This window comes from Salvia hispanica, chromosome 4 (genome assembly GCF_029641045.1).
Source record: "Salvia hispanica isolate PSC_SH4W2 chromosome 4, Shi_PSC_v1, whole genome shotgun sequence".
NCBI lineage: Eukaryota > Viridiplantae > Streptophyta > Magnoliopsida > Lamiales > Lamiaceae > Salvia > Salvia hispanica.
Genome location: NC_142695.1, coordinates 37,360,865 through 37,376,254, shown reverse-complemented (window position 1 = coordinate 37,376,254; position 15,390 = coordinate 37,360,865). Strand labels below are relative to the sequence as shown.

Genomic DNA, 15,390 nt, shown 5'->3' with positions numbered 1-15,390 from the left:
TTGAAAATTTACAACTTTTTTAGAAAGTTACAATGAACGAGATTAATATTAAATTAGCTTCTTAATTGTACATTTGTACTAATACATTTTATAATAGTATGTAACTTTACTCATTTATTATATACTCCCTGCATCCCAAGATAAGTGACCTACTTCTTTTGGGCACGAGATTTAAGGAATGGTATTTAAATAAGTTAAAGTGGAGAGAGTAAAGTATGAGAGAGGAAAAAGTAGAGGAGAGAAGAGAAAATAAAGTAGGAGGAGAATAAAGTAAGAGAGATGACTTTTTGCTAAAAATGGAAATAGGTCACTTATAGTGGAACACCCCAAAAATGAATATACGGGGGGAGTACTATATATATCCCACCTAAAAATCTAGCAAGAAGCATTGCACTGTGGATTCTCGGTTGTTGACCAAAATCAAAACTTTAGATTTTTAAAAAATTCCAAATATTGGATCATAAACTATATATAGTTATAACTGATCACGCTATAAATAAATTACCTACAGCTAAATTCATTCTAGAATAAAAAACTGAAAAAGAGTAAGATATATGAGGAGAACGTGGGCACTGTTCCCGTGTCACAAAATGGCCCTATAAATTAATTTCTCCTCTCCTAGTGTTAAGTGCTCTAATAACCCTAAACTAAATGACTCATTCTAGAAATAGGTGCCATTATAATTTTATTTTATTTTTGTTCTTCCATTTTTATCATTCTTTATGGATTCTAATCCCTCGATAAACATATACCAATGTGTTCTAGCAAGGCCTCATCTTGTCCTTGTAATATTTGGCTCATATATTGACTAATCTATGTTTTTGGCCGTCCCAAGTTTGACGCATTTTTTTTCCTAATTAAGTTCATATATATTTAATATTGGTCATTCGAAGTTGTAATTGACTGGAAATCATATTGAGAAGAAAATGCTACAATAAATTGATATAATAAAATATAGGATTAATAGGTTTGCAACTAAATTTATTATAGAAATTCGACAGATATTTTAGGGTATATATGATGAAAATGTCATTTCAGCGAATGCTCTTTGTAAAAAAAAAGGAAAGGAAAAAGATATCGATATACTGATAATTTTGCAAAACTTATATATAATTACTGAAGTAGATGGAATTAATGTGTTTAGATTTGAAATAATAATATACACCCTCTGTTATATTATAATTAAATCATTTTTCTATTTTAAAGGTTTCGTCTAAGTTGAATCATTTTCATAGTAATAATTGATATACTATTAAACATCCTTGACAAAAAAAACACACCTTAATTATGACGAACAGATGGAATGTAGAAAAGCCCAAATATACATCAATTTAATGAATATATTATACAATGGAAAATTCATAAGGGTAGGAAATCAAAGTGCGGTGCTTAAACTTGGTAATGAATTCATGATTAAATCAATAGTGAAGCAAGACACTACATATACGAGGAAACTGGGTTCCTGTGATATTCAACATGACAACAAATCCAAAACCACTCCACAATTATTTTTATTTTTTAGCTAAATTAGTGGAGATTATTATGTTTAACAGGATTTGGCAGACAGAAAACACAACTCATTAAGCGCACTAATTGGTCACATTATGAGCTAATAAATTTAACTATTTTATCCTAATTTTGAGGATTCCTTGTTATTGGAGGTGCCTCTAATCTTTAGTCATGGCCTATATATAAATAATTCTTTGATTTTACAGGCTTATTGTTTAGTTATTTCTTTGGTTGGTTTTCAAGTTAAACCATATATACATGTTATAGTTGTGAAAACTGAGTACGTAGTATTCCCTTTGTTCAGCGGTAGTGGATGTGTTTATTTTTGCCACATGATTTAAGAAAAATGGTGTTTCAATAGTTAAGTAAAAGAAGAATAAAGTAGGAAATTAAAAAGATAGAGAAATGAAGAGATAATAATTACTGCATAAAGTAAGGGAGAGTAAAGTAAGTTATAAGCAATGTATTATCTTTTACTAAAAAGAAAAATGACTCCACTACGGTGAAACGTATCAAAATGGCAAAATGACTTTACTACTATGAAATGGAGGAAGTATGATCGTAATACAACCTAAAAGAAGAATAAAGATAAACTGAAATATTGAATTGAATCTATGGAGTAATAACACAAACAAAATATACGATCGATACTCTCTCAGTACTCTCTCAGTACTCTCTCAACTCTTATTCTTCCCTATTCTCTAATACAATGGAATATTTAATATATTGTTTTACTATATATGATATATTAATTGTTGCAAAAAAGAAACTTCTTACACGCAAAAAGTTAATCATTTTAGTGGACTCTCACAACTTTAACTTTTTTTTTTGTGCTAAAGAAGGCCGTAGCCCTTTATATTAAATTACGAATGTCTAACAAATCTTGAAAAAAATACCAATAACATTTGCTATAAGCAGTTTAACAACCTCCTTAGATGAAAACTGAAATTGAAGAAAATATGCATCTAAAGTAAGACTATCTTTGGAGAACTAATCAACTGACAACTAGTACTTGATTCTTTTCCTTTTGGTATATAACTTTTTTGTTAAACATGCCCAATTAAATTTATCTATCAAGAATGGGAGAATGGGAGAGTAGTATATATTCACAATAAGTTTAAATGAAATAGCTAGCAAATTTTTAAAAACAAATTTCCAAAAAATAATTCAGATGTTATATTATAGTGCAATATACACACGTTCCAGTTGCATGTATGCTCTTGAAATCTAATCTATTCGTTAATATCAAATTTTAATTTGTAGCAAATATATTGACCTTAATTAGCATTTACGATATCTCGATTTTATCTCTAAGTTTAATTTAATCGAATTACAAAATCGATAATATAATAGTAAATCATTAATAATAAAATTTAATTATATTATCCTCACTACAAATATCAGATTTGAAGAAGAGGAAGAAAAGATCAGCATAACAGTTTTCTCGATTTACAAATGCGCTGAGCCGTAAAACCGACGTCGAAGTTTAACTCAGGAGACAATACAAAAGGTCTAGCATTTTTTTATTCGAAGGCCAACTGCACTAAAAATTTGTTCATAAAAATGATTAACAACTTTTTTATCATTAATAAATGTTCTTCTCCGATTTATAAGAAAAACAGTATATTGTTATGTTCTTATGAAACAATTTCACTTTGCAAAGTGCAAATATTCCCATCTTTCTGACAGAGAATACTCATTTATTTTAATTTGTACTATAATGTTTTCATGGTTGGGAGGAAAAGCATTCCAAAAGCGATTTCCTCATATCCAAGGCAAGGAAAATAGTAGTGTTAACTTTCATTGAATTGGAGCATTTCGGTGATTTTCTTTATTTGACCTTCAAAAATTGAAACAATAATAATTCTGGTAATTATTGAAGCAGAGAGTAATGAAGCTCACGTGCAAAGAATCCTATGGCTCTGACTCTGATTCTCACAAACGTGTGATTTTTCCTTGGACTTGCCAAATATTCCTACCCCTTTTTTCATCTTCAATTATTTTTGTGTATCAATTCTAGTTGTCTAATTATCCAACACGCCCTATAAGATTTCTGAAACTTAAAAGCTACGTATAGACAAATGGGTTATTAATAAGTTAATTAAATCTTCAGATACTACATCCCGATTTGTCCACTTGTTATCGATTGGTGACTTTCCACACTTTTGCTAACACACTAAACTAAAGAATTACTACTACTATCTGTAAATTTCTTTTCATAGTCATTTTTTTTATTCGAATTAACTAGTAATTTGAACGATCGGGTAGCACTCAAAATAGGATCAAACATGGAACAAATTACAAATATATTAAATAGAAAGAGGGTAAAAGAGTGAGAGGGAAAATGTAAGGGAGGTGGCGAAACAAACACAAGGGATCAGCGTTTGAAGCGCACGAGGGGGGATCGTTCATATTTCTCATTTTTTATTTTTTCATTAAATTTAAAACTAGTGAATCAGACTAACAACAATGTCCTCACTGCCAAACTATATATTCTAGTCACATATAATAAATATATGACCCATATGTATGTGTCTGTGTGTATATATATTCATATTAATCTTCAGCCCACATGATGGTGCCCTCATTTTCCTATAACTTTTGCCAGATCATGTGATTTAGGATTATAATACAAAAAATTAGGGAACTTATATATGTAAAAGTGGAGTTCTAGAAGTTTAAATTTAGTTACTTCAAGAATATGTTGAGCCCCATAAGTAGATTCGTATAATTTTCTTATTGGAACTCTAATTCTGTATATGGCCCATTTTTCAAATATGTTGAAGGGCCCATTCAATTTAATATGCCTCTATGACTGTTGGTTGATTAATGGATCTTAAGATTAAGTTATTGAAAAATGAAATTTGGACTTAAAAGCACATGAACTGAAAATATAATTAATCACATTTCAGATTTTTCTTCACTTTTTTTCATATTATCTATGAACCCTAAAAAGATACAGTGGACCTAAATTAGTTAATAGTTTCAGATCTATATACATCATACTTTATAATACTAATAATGATAATAACTATTGTTACATTCTAATAGATTTAATATATATTCAATTAACACGAGTTTATTTTTTTTATATGCATTAATAACTTCTAAAAGTATAATGTTATACTCCTTAGAGCATCTCCAAGGAGAGAGGTAAAGTTATATATCTATCCTATTTACCTTTTTTTTCATGAAAAATCATTCTTCAAAGGGAGAGGTATTTGAGAAGGTATTATACTTTTCCCATTTTGAAGAGGTATCTTTACCTTTCCATCAATGGAGGGGTAAAATCTTATAACCACCATATTTGTCTTCTTTTCATGAAAAACCATTCTCCAAGGGGGAAGGTATTTAAGAAGATATTACACATTGTGTTTTTTAATGCATTTTGTACTATTATTTTATTTTTTAAAAATCATTTACCTTTCTATATATCTTTTTCCTATGGAATATGTTATTTTTTGGTAAGGTATATTCCACTTTTTGAGAAGGTAAATAGAAGGTATATGATAGGACGAAGGTTCCTATCGAGAACTTCGAGCACACATTAACGATAAAATTGTAAAATAAGAACAAGAACCAACCCTAACAAGACACTAGGGTTTCGAGAACTCCAAGATGAGAAAAAGTGTTTTTATTACTTTAATTCTCAATAAATCTATGAGAATTCTATAATATATAGAATTCCCCCTACTTGATTCGGACTTACGATTCGGGAAAGAATCAAGAAGAAAACCCGAAAAGATTTGATTCAATCACAAAAGTAAAGAATTCTGCAAAATAAGGAAACAAAATAAAAAACAAACAAAAAACAAACCAAACTATTCTATCTCTAATTGGCAATTGTAGACGAACTCTCAATACTTGGCAGGCCCAGGAGCGTTCCTCTTTGGTCAATCCTTCTTAGCCACTCTACTCTTCGGTCTGCCTCTCGGAACCGACTCCTCAATGTCGCCTACTCGCGAAGTAACTAGCTGCATGGGCTCATGCAGCTCCGTCTCGTCGTCGGTCTGCGCATTGTTGATTAGGGTCATATCAACTCCCCCTCCCATAGAAACGACCTTGTCCTCAAGGCGCAAATGAGGAAAATGTGACCGAAGGAGCTCCTCCGATTCCCAAGATGGCACAGCATTGGTATCCGACGACCACCGTACCAACCACTAGACTTGAGGAATTTGGTCCACCAGGACTGTGCGCTTCGCCGTGGCCTCCACCGGGGTATCTAGCGGCCGGATCCGGCTAAACTCCGGTGGTAACTCCACTCCCACAGATTTATTGGGTACGAATTCCTTGAGCAACGAAATGTGAAAGACGTCGTGGATCCTGCTTTTGGCCGGAAGCTGAAGTCAATAAGCTACTTTCTCGATTCGTTCCAGAATCACGTACGGACCGTAGTATCGACGAGCAAGCTTGTTTGAAAGGGCTTTCCCACCGACTTCTGGCGATACGGCTGTAGCTTAAGAAGAACCGAATCCCCCACTTGAAATTGCACATCCTTTCTCTTGCGATTCGCAAACTTCGCCATCGAAAGCAGGGCTTTCCTCACGCTCTACCAACAAATCAGTGACCTCACAATTATGGGACGGTCGTGAATAAGTGTCAAACAAGTTCGGTGGCTCCCGGCCATAGAGAGCCTGAAATGAGGACATCCCAATGCTCGGGTTTACACTGCAATTGAGGGCTAGTTCGGCCCAAGGAAGGGGGAGAACCAACGTTTTGGGAAATCATACACAGGCCCTTAGGTATTGTTCCAACACACGGTTCGTCACTTCGGACTGGCCCGTCCGTTTGCGAATGGTAGGCGGTAGTGAATTGAAGCTTCGTTCCACTAAGAGAAAGCAACTCATCCCAAATTTCGCTCATAAATTGGATCCCGATCCGAAAGAAGCTTCTTGAGAAAACCATGCAACTTGACCACTATATCCACAAAGAGCCTTGCCACCGTCGGTGCATCAAACCCCGATTTCAAGGCGCCAAAATGCGCATATTTAGAGAGGCGGTCTACAACTACCATAACTGCGGTGAACCCGAAGGAAGGGTGAAGTCCAACTATAAAGTCCATGGACGCCGCCTCCCACACCATGTTTGGAATTGGCAGCGGTTGAATACGACCATTGGGCTTATCGCGAACATATTTTGTTGCCTGGCACGTAAAGCAAGCTGCCACATAATCACGCACGTCTCGACGAAGACCTGCCCAATAAAATAGTGATGAAACCCAAACAAAGGTCCGCTGCTCTCCCAGATGCCCCGCTGAAGGTGCATCGTGACATTCCTCCAAAATCGCTCTGCAGACTGCAGAGTCTCGACTGACGAATAGACACCGTTTGAAGTATAACAACTCATCCGTTACCGAGACATGTTTCGTTGCAGTACCAACGGCTACGTCGTTATGCAGCTATATCAGATCCGGAAGCGACGAATTCTCAGCCCGGAGTACCTCCAAAACCGCTGGCATTGAGCGTGTATACAGCTCAAAAAGTCCAGGGACTTCGAGTCCAGTGCTGTCATCCTGGCGTGGCAGTGCATCTGCCACTTTGTTAGCCGCGCCCCCCTTATATTCGATTGAAAACTTGAATCCCATAAGCTTCCTCACGTAGAACTGCTGATCCGGGGTTTGTACCACTTGGGATAGGAGCTCCTTAAGACTCCTCTGATCACTGCGAATTAGGAACTCCCGACCTAACAAATACTGTAGTCACTTTTGCACCACCTCTACTATGGCGTAGAGTTCTTTGTGGTATGGCGAGGCGAGGTGTCTCCGTGGGCCCAACTTCTTGCAAAAATAAGCAATGGGATGATTCCGTTGCATCAAGACTGTACCAATCCCAAAATCTGACGCATCCGTCTCAATTACAAATTGTACCGTGAAATTTGGCAGGCAGAGAACTAGGGCGGAGCTCATGGCGACTTTCAAGTCGTTGAAGCTCTTCTCGGCCGCATCAGTCCAGCGGAATGCATCTTTCTTCAAGAGCTCCGTCAAAGGGGCCGCAATAATAAAGTAATTCCTGACGAAACGACGGTAATACTTCGTCAGGCCTAGGAACCCGAGAGCTGCTTAATCGTGGCGGGCGGTGGCCAATTCACCATGGCTTCGATCTTGGCCGGGTCTGCGTGCAGTTCGCCTGCTGCAATTATATGGCCGAGGTAATCAATTGTGGCCACTTCGAAAGCAGACTTAGAGTACTTGATGAAGATGGAATTGGTCTGCAGAGTCGATAGGACCTCGATGAGGTGGCTGATGTGATCGTCCATTGTGTTGCTATAAACCAAAATATCATCAAAAGATACGATGACAAACTTGCGGAGGAATGACCGGAATATGCTGTTCATGGTTGCTTGGATAGTAGACGGGGCATTTGTGAGTCCAAAAGGCATTACCAGAAACCTAAAATGCCCGTCATGGGTGCGGAAAGCCGTTTTGTGGATGTCGTCCACATGCATGCGGATCTGATGGTAACTAGAGCGGAGATCCAATTTAGAAATAATCCTGGCAGCATGTAGCTCATCGAAGAGCTCATCGGTCGTTGGGATCGGATAATGGTCCAGAGTTGTCGCGGCATTCAAGGCGCGGGAATCCACACTGAATCGAAGAGTACCATCTTTCTTGCGGACCAACAAAACCGGCGATGAGAAGGGACTCGTGCTCCGCTGAATAACACCCTGCTGCAGCATCTCGCGGACTTGTTTCTCAATTTCCGCTTTCTGAAAATGCGGGTAACGGTACGATCGTACATTAATAGGCTTGGCAGATGCCAACAGATGAATTTTATGGTCCTAGCGGCGTGAGGGAGGCAAGCCGGCTGGCACGGCGAACACCGGCTCAAATGCTGCGAGAGTATCCGCCAAGAGTGGGTTGACGGGGAGGATAGAAGCCTTATCCATCACGGCTAACCGATCAACATGGAGGAGCTCGAAAAGCTATTGCAAGAGTGGGCAATGAGTGAGAACAAACTATTGCAAGAGAAAAAGATCAATAGTGAAGGAATGGTCTTGCGTCACAATGGGAGTGCTTAAACTCACATAATCACATCATATAGATGCATCATTGCCGACAAACACACGAAAAGGAGAAATAACATGGAGAGGATGACATAACCTTTCCGCGACGGAGGGTTTGCTAAAGTTATGAGTACTGCCCCCGTCAATTAGTACGGATAGAGGTGTGTCATTTATGCGGCCAGTGATACAAATAGAGCGAGGCTTTATCTTCGGGCCAATGACAAAAATTCACGACACATCCCCGGTGATGGCCATGTTTGTTCCGTCCTCGTCTGGGTGGCCGTGAATATGATCGGTTGACTCCTCCTCCTCGCTATCCTCACCCAAAAGGATGTAGAATATTTTTGCGCAGACGTGCTCCCGAGTGTGCTTCCCCGGGCAGTACCAACAAAGGCCTAGAGCAGTCCTGTGGGCTCTCTCGGCTGCAGAGATGCGAACGACCGGCTTCGGGCCCTCCTGCAGTTTGGGGCCATTGGTAGGGGCAGTAGCATGGAGCGCTGATCACGACACTGCCATTGTGTTCGCGAGTTGGTTTGGACTGATTGAGTAGCGACGGTGGAATAGGCTGCCAGCTGCTGGGCAAGCGCGATGGCGTCGCTAGAGAAGATGGTCTTCGTGTTAACAACTCGTGTTTCAGCGAAGGAGTGAGACCTGCTATCAATAGGGATGTCAAAGTGCTATCTCCCACATTCAAAACCTTCCAGATGAGTGGTTCAAATTCCGCAAGATAGTCTTCCAAGGAACCTATTTGTCGCAAAGAAGCGAGGCGGCCGACATAGCTTCGTATAGGTCGAGATCGAAATGCCATTTGATATCCATCAGGAAATCCTTCCAACTACGACCCTTGTTGATAGACTCCCAAAAGTCAAACCATTTTGCTGCGGCATCTGTTGGGGATAATCGCAGCGGAAAATGCAAAACAAATAAATCCACATAAGAATCTATTTAGGTGATTATGTGGGTCGATTCAATTTCATGCTTGAACATGTAGAGTCATATAATTGCGCAATTAATCACATAATTTAATTTAAATTATGTTATTGAATACTTACAACAATGATTCTCCAAAGAATCGAAGTGGCTTGCTACTTCTCCACGTGTAGATCTTGAAGCTTGATTGTGAATGCAAGACCAAAGATCTTCTAACCTATGACCCTTAACTCTATAGATCTAAATTCCTTGTGGGAGGAATCTCTTAGAAATTATAAGAATCTTGAAGGAGAAGACAAAAAAGCCAAGTGTGGAGGCTAGGGTTTGTGATAACCTTTGTGTCTCCTCCTTACATTCTTATTTATAGAGTTTATGATGGGCTAGGTTAGGGATCTATGGGGCTTGGATTGGGCCTCCCCAATTGGACCTTCTTTACTAATTAAATTATAACCCATAATTTAATATAAGGCCAATGGAATATTTCTTGTGCCACTATAGAAGAAATATTGACCGCCCATCCAATCCGTGATTACAAGCAATCTGGGTTGACCTCTTTAATATATTATTTCCCGTGTCTAAGACTTTCTATATCCATTAATTAATTTGTAGTCTGCTATAGACTTTAAATTAATTAATATCTTTATTTCCAAGAGTTTGTCTAGTACGAGATGTATATTAAAAATATACTTTTCCTTTTCTATTTATTCTTGGATTAAATCCAAACCGGCCGGGTTTCCGAATAATAGAACTTCTCTCGAACACCTCTTGGGGATATAGTCAAACCGCGCAGGCACACGATTCAATGTAATAATAAAACTGACACCATTCTAGTTATTAATTACTACTACCCAAGATATCAGGAATATTGGGTTACGAAAAACCCGCACCTATTGATAAGTCAAAGCAGCGTATGATTAAATAACGTGTGTCCTATATTATTACAAAGATTAGGAAATATTAAATCTCCAAGACATCGTCTTACAGTAGATAGCAACAAAGACGTGTCTATACTTTAGATCCATTCAATGCTATACCACACCAGTGTCACTAGTCATTCTCAAGGTAAAGACGACTTTCGGATGGACACTGCAACCTTTCACGATAGGTAGCCAAAGCCTATCTAGGTTGTGAAAAAGTTTTACTTCTACAAGGTACCGGTTGGGCCACCTACTGTGATGACCTGTTCCACGACCCAACCTTCAATGTAGAAGACTTAGACTGATTTTACTTTCCGGCATTTTAATTATATAATTTAATATATAATTAAATACGGTCAATACCCATTAAAGTAAAATACACAGTGTGAAGAAAACATTTATTATTCTCATTAAATGAAGAGTGTTTACAATATACAAGCAATTTATCAAATTCAAAAACTCGAAAAATGCTTTTTAGTATATATGTTCCAACAATCTCCCACTTATACTCAAAACATGCTTTTGAGTATACTACTGTCAATTTTCTTCAATTTCTCCCACTTATAGAGAAAGCATGTCTGGGTCTTTAATGCATCTAACACCTATCCCTTCCATATGACGATCAAACGTCCCACCCTAGAGGGCTTTCGTGAAAGGATCAGCAAGGTTGTTTTCTGTTGCAATCTTGACTACTTGTATGTCACCTCTCTGTACAATCTCCCGAATGATATGGTACTTCCTCTCAATGTGTTTGCTTGCCTTATGGGATCGTGGTTCCTTTGAGTTTGCAACAGCTCCAGAGTTATCACAATATACCGTGATGTTCTTGGGCAAACTCTGAATCACACCCAACTCCTTTAGGAAGTTCTTGAGCCATACAGCCTCTTTTGCAGCTTCAGAAGCAGCTACATACTCGGCTTCCATGGTCGAGTCCGCAATGCATTTCTGCTTTGCACTCTTCCATATAACGGCTCCACCTCCCAAGGTGAACACATAACCAGAAGTAGACTTCCTCGAATCACGATCAGATTGAAAATCTGAATCCGTGTACCCCATCGGACATAGATCAGATGCCTTGTAAACTAGAACATACTCTTTAGTCCTCTTCAGGTACTTGAGTATATTCTTTACTGCAGTCCAATGTCCTTGGCCAGGGTTAGACTGATACCTAGCCACCATGCCTACGGCAAAGCATATATCAGGTCGTGTACACAACATAGCATACATGAGACTTCCAACTGCCGAGGCATACGGAACCTTTTTCATGTCCTCTATCTCTGTATGTGTCGTAGGACACATCTCCTTTGATAGATGAATTCCATGTCTGAAAGGAACGAAACCCTTCTTGAAATTTTCCATGCTAAAATGTTGTAGTACAGTATCGATGTAGGATTCTTGAGACAAGCACAACATTCTTTTCTTGCGATCTCTGATCACTTTGATTCCTAGAATGTGTCCCGCATCTCCCAAGTCCTTCATCTCAAACTGGGTAGACAACCAGTTTCTTACGGACGACAACATCTTATTATTGTTTCCAATTAGTAAGATGTCATCCACGTAAAGTACCAAGAACACCACATTTGCACCTTCAACTTTCTTATATACGCAACTCTCTTCTGGGCACTGATCAAAACCAAATGATTTAACAGTTTTATTAAAGCACATGTTCCATGCTCTGGATGCTTGCTTGAGTCCATAAATGGATCTTTTAAGCTTCCACACCATGTGCTCCTTGCCCTTAATTTCATAGCCCTCGGGTTGTTTCATGTAAATGGTTTCCTCAAGACTACCATGCAAGAAGGCGGTCTTGACATCCATTTGCCAAACTTCCCAGTCCATGTAGGCTGCGATGGATAGGAGAATCCGAATTGATTTAAGCATAGCGACGGGTGAGAAGGTCTCATCATAATCGATGCCTTCTCTTTGGGTATAACCCTTTGCCACTAATCTAGCTTTGAACAATTTAACCTTCCCATCCGGACCTCGTTTACGCTTGAATACCCACTTACTCCCAATGGCAATGCAGCCTTCGGGTAGGTTTTCAAGGTCGTAAACGTCCTTATCCTCCATTGATTGTAATTCGGAATCCATTGCCTCAATCCAGTTGAGACTATCCAAATCATTTATTGCTTCTTTGTAGTTCCAGGGGTCAGGTTCTAGATGTCCGGAAGCTGAGTCTGAAGACTCTCCCAGACCAATCCACCTTTCCGGTTCTTTTGAAACCCTCCCACTACGACGAGGCTCTACAATCGTAGGAGTAGAAGAAGTTGTATTACGTGGTGCAATATTTTCTTATGGAGTTTTCTCTTGTGTAATTGGAACGTCATCATCTCTCATTTCTTCAAGAGTGATTACACTTCTGGGTTTTTGATTCTTAATATACTCCTCTTCCAAGAACTTTGCATTTGTGCTTACAAATACTTTGTTGTCTTGAGGACTATAGAATTCATAGCCTTTTGTTCCTTTGGCATATCCCACAAACAAACATACCTCTGTGCGAGAGTCCAATTTACTTGGATCTTTAAGTAGCACATGCGCCGGACAACCCCATATCTTGAGATGTTCTAGGTTGGGCTTACGCCCAGTCCACAACTCATGAGGTGTTTTGGGCGCTGACTTTGTAGGTAAGTTATTATGGGTGTAACACGCTGTTTCTAGCACAAACCCCCAAAGGAATTTTGGCAACTGAGCATAACACATCATTGATCGAACCATTTCAAGAAATGTTCGATTTCTCCTTTCCGCAACTCCATTTTGTTGAGGAGTGCCAGGTGCAGTCAGTTGGGATTCAATCCCAGCTTCCGCTAAGTAGCCCAAAAATTCATCACTAAGATACTCGCCTCCTCCATCAGATCGTACGGCTTTCATAGTCTTACTATGACGCGTTTCTGCAAATGCCTTGAATAGTTTGAATTTTTCAAAGGATTCTGATTTGCGTTGCATCAAATAGTCTTGGGCTAGTCTTAAATAATCATCAATAAAGGTGATGAAATACACATTGCCTCCCCTAGTTTGAATTTGGAATGGACCACGCACATCCGAGTGAATGAGATCTAGTACTTTCTTGGCTCTATTTCCTTTGATCTTAAAGGATCTTTTGGTCATCTTGCCTTCCAAGCAGGATTCGCAAGTTGGAAAGGGGTCTAAGCTTAGTCCCTCAATTGAGCCAAGGCTCGCCAACTTTTGGATCCTTCTTGGATTGGCATGCCCAAGCCTTAGATGCCATAAGTACATATCATTCATATCATGTGGTGAAGTCTTTCTCTTGCGAGAAACAGATATGTTATTCGACTCAACAACTTGATGTGTAGAGCGTATAGTATACAAGTTATTATCCATGATACCTTGACAGATAAAATAATCATCTCTCCTTATAATGCAAGCATCATTGAAAGAAATAGAATATCCGTCAAAAACCAGTTTAGAAACAGAAATCAAGTTCCTTCTAAACGAAGGTATCAATAAAACATTGTTTAATACCAAAACTCTACTACTAGAAAAGAGAATATAAACAGCTCCCACTGCAATCGCTCCCACTCTAGTAGCATCCCCCAGATGGACAATGATCTCCCCTTCACTTAGTTTCCTTGAATCCTGCAACAAAGCGGGATCGAAACATACATGATCAGTTGCTCTCGTATCTACTACCCATTGATGGGTAGAAACAGTTGCTAAAGTAAGTTTCAAGAACATGAGCTTGGTGTTTACCTTGACCATTTGGACCTTTACCCTTCTTGGGGCAATCAGGCTTCCAATGTCCCTTTTCACTACACTTGAAACACTTTCCAGTTTTTCTTGCTTTAACCTTCTTCTTGCCCTTCCTTGCCTTCAATCCCTTGGCAGCCTGCTCCGCCTTGCCATCCTTCCTAGGTCTAGTGACTTTGGAACTGGAGGCGCGGTCAACCAACATAGCTTGCTTGGCTTGGGCATAAATGCCTTCAGCGTTTTGAAGCTCAGTTAGAAGCTCAGCCAAGTTAAGGTCTTGCTTAGTCATCTCATAGTTGACTTTAAACTGTTGAAAGCTTGCCGGAAGACTTTGGAGTATTATGTCCACCTGAGAATCTGGATCAATCGATCCTCCCAAGACCTCAATTTGATTGAGATGGCGCATCATTTCAAGGACATGGTCCCTGACTGGCGTGCCCTCCTTCATCGTCTTATTCATGAGACTCCTAATCGCTAGAGATCTAGCAGATCGACTCTGAGTCCCAAAAAGAGATCTAAGGTTCTCCATGATCTCATAAGCGGATTCGTAGGAATGATGCTGATGTTGAAGCACATTTGACATAGAAGCCAAAATATAGCACTTCGCCATCTCATTGGCCTTAATCCACTTATTGTACACGGCCTTATCTTCCGCAGAAGCATTATCAGCAGGTTTTGCAGGGCAATCGGTTTCAAGCACAAACTTATAATCATCAGCGATAAGGACAATGTCCAAATTACGTTTCCAGTCTACATAGTTAGGCCCCTCGAGTATGTTTTCTTTCAAGATCACAGATAATGGATTGAGCGACATAATTGATATTGACTGAGAAAAATAAAAGGTATCCATCACACAACCATACATGATAAAGGAATGTAAAAACCATAAAACATTCAAAAATCACATATGCTATTAAAACGCTAAATAAACAAGCACCAAAAGGATGTCATGGATTATTTAGATTTTAAAAAATTTCTTGGTCACAATACCGACAGATAGTCCAGAGACCATAAGAATTGCATGGCTGCCTAATATTGCCTAAGCTAGTACCATAATTCAAGTCCTCAAGAATCTTATCTTGCTTTGAATACTCCTCTAAAGAAAGGTCGCACGCCACTCAACAAGATTCTAAGACCATGGTTAACATCTTTTAAATAATGCTCATTTCGTGATAATATCGCTCCCACTGGAATCAATATTCCTTCAGGAACATGCCTTTCATTTAAAAGAACCATTTTAGTTATTCAAATCTTATGAAAGCTGTAAATATTACTAATAACATAACTCCTCTAAAGAAAGGTCGAAATGTTATATAATTTACTTCAC

General features: G+C 38.8%; 1 pseudogene; it reads right to left on the bottom strand.

Annotated features, from left to right (window-relative positions):
- Positions 1-10,919: 10,919 nt before the first annotated feature.
- Positions 10,920-11,585, bottom strand: LOC148928586 (secreted RxLR effector protein 161 pseudogene; annotated as a pseudogene).
- Positions 11,586-15,390: the final 3,805 nt, after the last annotated feature.